The sequence below is a fragment of the Arachis duranensis genome, chromosome 5 (assembly GCF_000817695.3).
Source record: "Arachis duranensis cultivar V14167 chromosome 5, aradu.V14167.gnm2.J7QH, whole genome shotgun sequence".
NCBI classification, from domain to species: Eukaryota; Viridiplantae; Streptophyta; class Magnoliopsida; order Fabales; family Fabaceae; genus Arachis; species Arachis duranensis.
Genome location: NC_029776.3, coordinates 106181394 through 106188027, shown reverse-complemented (window position 1 = coordinate 106188027; position 6634 = coordinate 106181394).

Sequence of the window (6634 nt, the reverse complement as noted above, 5' to 3'; positions counted from 1 at the left end):
TTGTTCATAGTTGCTGCCATATTGTGTTGTGAGTGCTTCCATATTATTCTTGTGTTAGATATTTGTGTTTTTTCCACTGCTAGGCTCTTTCATACTCGCATCAAAGCTTGTTGGTATTTTTCTGGGCTTGTGATTCTGTGAACAATATAAGCTAATACTAATACTAGTAGGATGATCACTCTTAATGGTCCTAATTATGATTTGTGAAAGTCAAAGATGAAATATTTGCTTTATGTAAAAAAATTTCATCAACCAGTTTTTGGTACAGAAAAGCCTAATGATAAATCTGATGATGATTGAACTTTGTTGCATAAACAAGTCTATGGATATATTAGACAGTGGATTGACGATAATGTGTTGAACCATATTATTGGAGAGACACATGTTCGGACCCTTTGAATTAAACTTGAATAGTTGTATGCTCGGAAAACTAGGAATAACAAGATGTTTTTGATCAAGCAGCTGTTGGCTTTGAAGTATACAGATGGGACATCAATGACAGATCACTTGAATAACTTCCAAGGAATAATGAATCAGTTATCTTCCATAGGTATCAAGTTTGATGAAGAGGTTCAAGGATTGTTACTTCTTGGCTCCTTATCAGACTCGTGGGAAATTCTCAGAATGTCATTGTCTAATTTTGCTCCTGATGGTGTAATCTCTATGGATCTTGCCAAGAGTAGTGTTTTGAATGAAGAAATGAGAAGAAAGTCACAAGGTACATCGACTACACACATCTGAGTCTAGGGGGAGAAACAAAAGTCGAGGTCCTAAAAGTAAAGATCAAAGTAGAAGCAAGTCTCAAGGAAAGTATAAAAATATTGAATGTCACCATTGTGGTAAAAAAGGACATGTGAAAAAATGTTGTTGGTAGCTAAAAAAGGTGAAAGCCAAGACAAGTAAAGACAAGAGCATAAATAAAGATGATGGTAGTAAGGAATGGAACTCATGATAATTTTCTTGTTGTTGAGGAGTTTGAATCTGTTAACCTTGTTGATAATAGCACTAGTTGGGTGATTGATAGTGGTGCTTCTATTCATGTTACATCTAGGAGGAATTTGTTTACGTCTTATACTCCTGGTGATTTTGGTGATGTGAAAATGGCTCATCAAGATGTTGCAAAATGTGCCGGTGTTGGACAGGTTTGCTTAGAAACCTCCAACGATACCAAGTTGAATTTGAAACGTATGAAGCATGTTCCAAATATTTGGTTGAACTTACTTTCTGTTGGTATGTTGTGTGATGAAGACTTGGATAGCTCATTCTCTCGTGATAGTTGGAAGCTCACCAAGGGTTTCATGGTTGTTACTAGAGGTACACGGCACTCTACTCTTTATTTAACTCAATCAAAGATTGTGAAAGATGTTGTAAATGCTGCTGAGTTTGTTGATGAAACTGATTTATGGCATAAGAGATTATGTCATATGAGTGAGAAAGGCATGATCGAATATGTTATCCAAGAGGAATCTTTTATCTGGTTGCAAGGCTGCTTTGCTGGAAAATAAAATAGGATTTTTTTTCAAGAGCCATCCACCTTCAAGGAAGCCGAAGATACTTGACTTGGTGGATTCTGATGTATGTGGGCTGATGAAGGCAAGAACACTTGGAGGGTCTATTTATTTTGTAACCTTTATTGATGATCATTCTAGAAAATTATGGATTTACACTTTAAAGACCAAAGATAAAGTTTTGAATGTGTTCAAGCAATTTCTAGCTTCTGTTGAAAGAGAAACTGGAAAGAAGTTGAAATGTATTTGTACTGATAATGGTGGTGAGTACTCAGGTCCATTTGATGCTTATTGTAAAAAGCATGGTATAAGATATTAGAAGACTCCTCCAAAGACTCATCAGTTGAATGGCTTGGCTGAAAGGATGAACAGAACATTGATTGAAAGAGTTAGGTGCTTATTGTCACAATCTGGATTGGCAAAATCCTTTTGGGGTGAAGTTTTGAGCACTGTTGTTCATGTCTTGAACCAGAAACCATGTGTTCCCTTGCAATTTGAAGTGCCAGAGAAGGTATGGTCAAGTAAAGATGTTTCTTATGGTCATTTAAGAGTCTTTGGATATAAAACTTTTGTTCATATTCCTAAAGATGAGAGATCTAAGCTTGGTGTAAAGATTAGGCAGTGTATTTTTATTGGCTATGACATGAATGAGTTTGGTTACAGTTTTATGATCCTGTTAGCAAGAAGGTGATTCGGAGTAGAGATGTTGTCTTTGTTGAAGACCAAATATTGAAGGATGTTGATAATGTGAAGAAGCCAATGGTTCAGCCTAGTGATGATTTTTCTGACTTGGATATTACTCCCTCTATGTCTATGGTAGAATATGGTAAGTTGAAGTTCAAAATAATGAGCATGATACAAGTGCATGTGAAGATAGAACAATTGATCCGATACTTGATGAAGTTGCTGAGGATGATCAAGATGAAAAACCATCTTTGAAAATTCCTGCAAATGCACTCATAAGGTCTACAAGAGAGAGGAAGCCTTCGTCAAGGTATTCTCTACATGAGTTTGTTTTGTTGACTGATGGGGGAGAACCTGAATGCTTTGGAAAGGCTATTGAAGATGAAAGTAAAGTTCAATGGCTTGAAGCTATCCAAGAAGAAATAAAGTCCTTACTTGAGAATGATACCTATGAGTTGGTGAAGCTACTGAAGGGTATGCGAGTTTTGAAGAACAAATGAGTATTCAGAATCAAGAATGAAGAACACAATTCTAAACCTCGGTATAAGACTAGATTGGTTGTAAGAGGTTTTAGCTAGAGAAAAGTTGTTGATTATGAGGAGATCTTTTCTCCTGTTGTGAGGATGTCATCCATTCGTGCTGTGCTTGAATTAGCAGCGTCTCTTGATTTGGAGATTGAGCAAATGGATGTGAAGACAACTTTTCTTCATGGTAATTTAGATAAGGAGATCTACATGGAGCAACCAGAGGGCTTTGTTGTTAAAAAAAAGGAAAATTTTGTGTGCAAGCTTAAGAAGAGTCTTTATGGGTTGAAGCAAGCTCCAAGACAGTGGTACAAGAAATTTGAATCTATTATGGGGGAACATGGTTACTGTAAGATAACTTCAGATCATTGTGTATTTGTGCGAAAATTTTCTGATGATGATTTATCATTCTTTTGCTTTATGTGGATGATATTTTGATTGTGGGCAAGAATGCTTTGAGGATTAATGAGTTGAAGAAATAGTTGAGCAAGTTCTTGGCTATGAAGGACTTGAGTCCTGCCAAACAGATTTTGGGCATGACTATTACTCGCTATAGAGATTCCAAAAAGCTTTATTTGTTACCGGAGAAGTACATAAAGAAGGTGCTTCAAAAGTTTTGCATGAATGGTGCTAAATGTGTTGCTAGTTCTTTTACTCCTCATTTTAAGTTGAGTACCAGGCAGTGTCCAATCATTGATGAGGAAAAATAAGCAATGGATGAAATTCCTTATGCCTCAGCTGTTGGAAGCTTGATGTATGTTATGGTGTGTACTAGACCAGACATTACTCATACGGTTGGTATTGTGAGTTGTTTTCTCTCTAATCCAGGTAAAGAATATTGGAATGCTGTTAAATGGATTATGAGATATCTCAAAGGTACAACTAACTTGAGTTTGAGTTTTGGTGGTGAGAAACCTTTGCTAATTGGCTTTACTGATGCAGATATGGCAGGAGATATTGATTCTCAAAAATTTACTTTAAGTTATTTGGTCAAGTTTGCAGGGAGAGCTATTTCATGGCAGTCAAGACTACAAAAGTGTGTTGCACTTTCTACACAGAGGTAGAGTTTATTGCAGCAACTGAAGCATGTAAAGAGTTGTTGTGGATGAAGAAGTTTTTTGCAGCACTTGATTTCAAGCAAGACCATTATATGTTGTTGTGTAATAACCAAAGTGCTATTCATCTTGCTAAGAATTTTACTTTTCATGCAAGATCTAAACATATTGATGTTAGGTATCACTGGATACGGGATGTGTTAGATTCCAAGTTGTTAGAACTTGAGAAAGTTCACACTGATGACAATGGTGCTGATATGATGACAAAAGCATTGTCAAGAGATAAGTTTGAAACATGTTGTTTGATCACAGGAATGGCGAGGGCCTCCACCTAGTCGAGAAGGGGAGATTTGTTGGGTTTTTTCTCTCATTTGTGAGGCATAAACCCAACTTTTTGAGGATGTCTTTTTGCACCCATTGTGCCACAAACCTAATCAGATTTTGGGGTCAATTTTGAGAGTGAGAGAGTAGCCACCAAGTGAGAGAGAAGAGGAAAAACAGAACTCCCATTTTATGCAAAGCAATAAATTTTAAATGGCTGTTTCTCATTCATTCACCATTGGATCGGGTTGAAATTTGAACTACGAGTTCTTCTCATCTTGTTCTTCATTCTAGTTGGTGGAGATGTTGATTGGAGGTACGCAATGAGAGAAATTGGCTTCGCAAGAGAGAAAATAGGTTTTCCATTTTTACACAGAGCAGCAATCTTTGAACAGCAGTTTCTCGTTCTTTCACCATTAGATCGACGTGAAATTTGGATTGTAGATTCTTCAATTTTTGTTCTTTATTCTGAATGATGAAGATTTTGATCGGAGCTCTACAGAGGGATTCTTCAAATTTTGTTTTTTATTTTGAACGGTGGAGATTTTGATTGGAGGTCTGCAAAGGGAGAAATAGGCTTCGAACATCAGCTCTATTTTTGGGTATATTTCATCTTCTTGCTTCTTATTTGTAAGCTTTGATGCTTTGATGTTTTGGGTGGTTATTTGCACATTTTTGTGCTTTGTTTGAGACTCTCTTGTATCTCATTTGATTATAGTGGAGCTATTTCATTGGTCTAGACGACCCGTGGTTTTTACCTCTCACTTTGAGGGGGTTTTCCACGTTAAAATCTCGGTGTGTTCTTATTATTACTTTACTTGCTATATTTGTTTGTTTATAGTTGCTGTCATATTGTATTATAAGTGCTTCCATATTGTTCTTGTGTTAGATATTTGTATTGTTTTCGCTGCTAGACTCTTTCATTTTGTTTGTGGCCATTATAACATATCATTATATTACAAACGATAATGTTAAAAAAATGCATGATAATCTAAATTATTTTATTTAACTTAACATTTATATTTTTATGTATATAATATTATAATTATATATAAAATTTTAAAAAATTGAAAAATTTTTAAGTATATCTAAAATACTGGTGTTCTAGTATTTTTAACTATACTGGTGTTCCAGATATACTTAAAATTCTTCCTAAAAGATTAATAGAATTTATTGTTTTGATTAGTAATTAATTATTAATATTTTTAAATTACTAAATTAAAAAAATTAAATTAATAACTAAAAGTAATAATAAAAAATAATAAATTTTATTGACTTCTCAACATTTTTTATTATATATCATTTATTACTTTTAATAATATTCAATAATATAAGTGATAATTAAAAAATATATAATAAGATAATGTTGAATTATTTTAGATTTTTTTTAAAATATTTTTATTTGTCTAATATATTTTAAGATTTAGAATTTATAAATTAAATGTGATCTTAATTACGCACATTATACAGTTATTATGATGTGAATTTATCCATTTATAGTGCGCTCCCCATAATGATGTTACGCATGAGAGTGGCCAAATATTTGCTGCAAATTAGAATATAGTTTATTAAAAACAGTTATTAAAGTGAAAAATACAAAACTAAAATAAATAATACAAAAATTAAGCACTTATAGTCATTTATACAGTTTCATTAATTATATAATTAATGAGTTGTTTATTGAAAAACTAGATGCATAGCATTGACGATCAGATAAGGGAGAATATAATCCATTCAAGCTTCCATAAATAAAATGGATTACTGACCTGAAAAAATGAAACATAGTTGTTTGAAATGACTTCTATAACAACCATAATGGTGTTAATATATATCTATGATCATTATTGCTTAAATGGTTCCCACTGTGCTGTATTTTATTTATTTACTCACAGAAATTGACCAAATCTAAATTCAAAATCCTATTCAAATATATAGTTTTTTATATTCACGTATAGTTATTTTTATGTAAAATTTATAATTAAAAATTATTAAATAATTATTTAGTCAAATATATAAAATTATATAATAATTTTTAATTAATAACTTCACATAAAAATAATTGTATTTGATTTTTTATATTATCAATCAATATTATGCAAATTGTTTATACTAATTATAAGATCAGAGCAAATTATCACATTGCAATTCTCTAAAGAACTTCAAATATATACTAGAGAGTATTAACGGGTTTCTATTCTTATTTCAATATCTTCTATTTCAAAGTTTTACAAACAAAAATATAAAAACTTTTGATAAGAGGTATATGAAAATCAAGAACTTATTATTTATTATTTTTTTTTTCCATCCTTGGTTAATTGATATCTTGCGAATTGAAATGGAAGCCCATCCATAAATAACATAGGGTTCAGCACTAAGCCATTGTCCATCTCTTAAGTCTTAAGACAATGATTCCATATTCATAGCACTTATCATGGGGGCACATACCTTGCTAAAAGATCGAAACATGTCTATCAAAAGATGGAACTAGTTTATACACGTGTTTAATTAATTTTTTGTAATCTGTATTATGTCTTTTATGCGT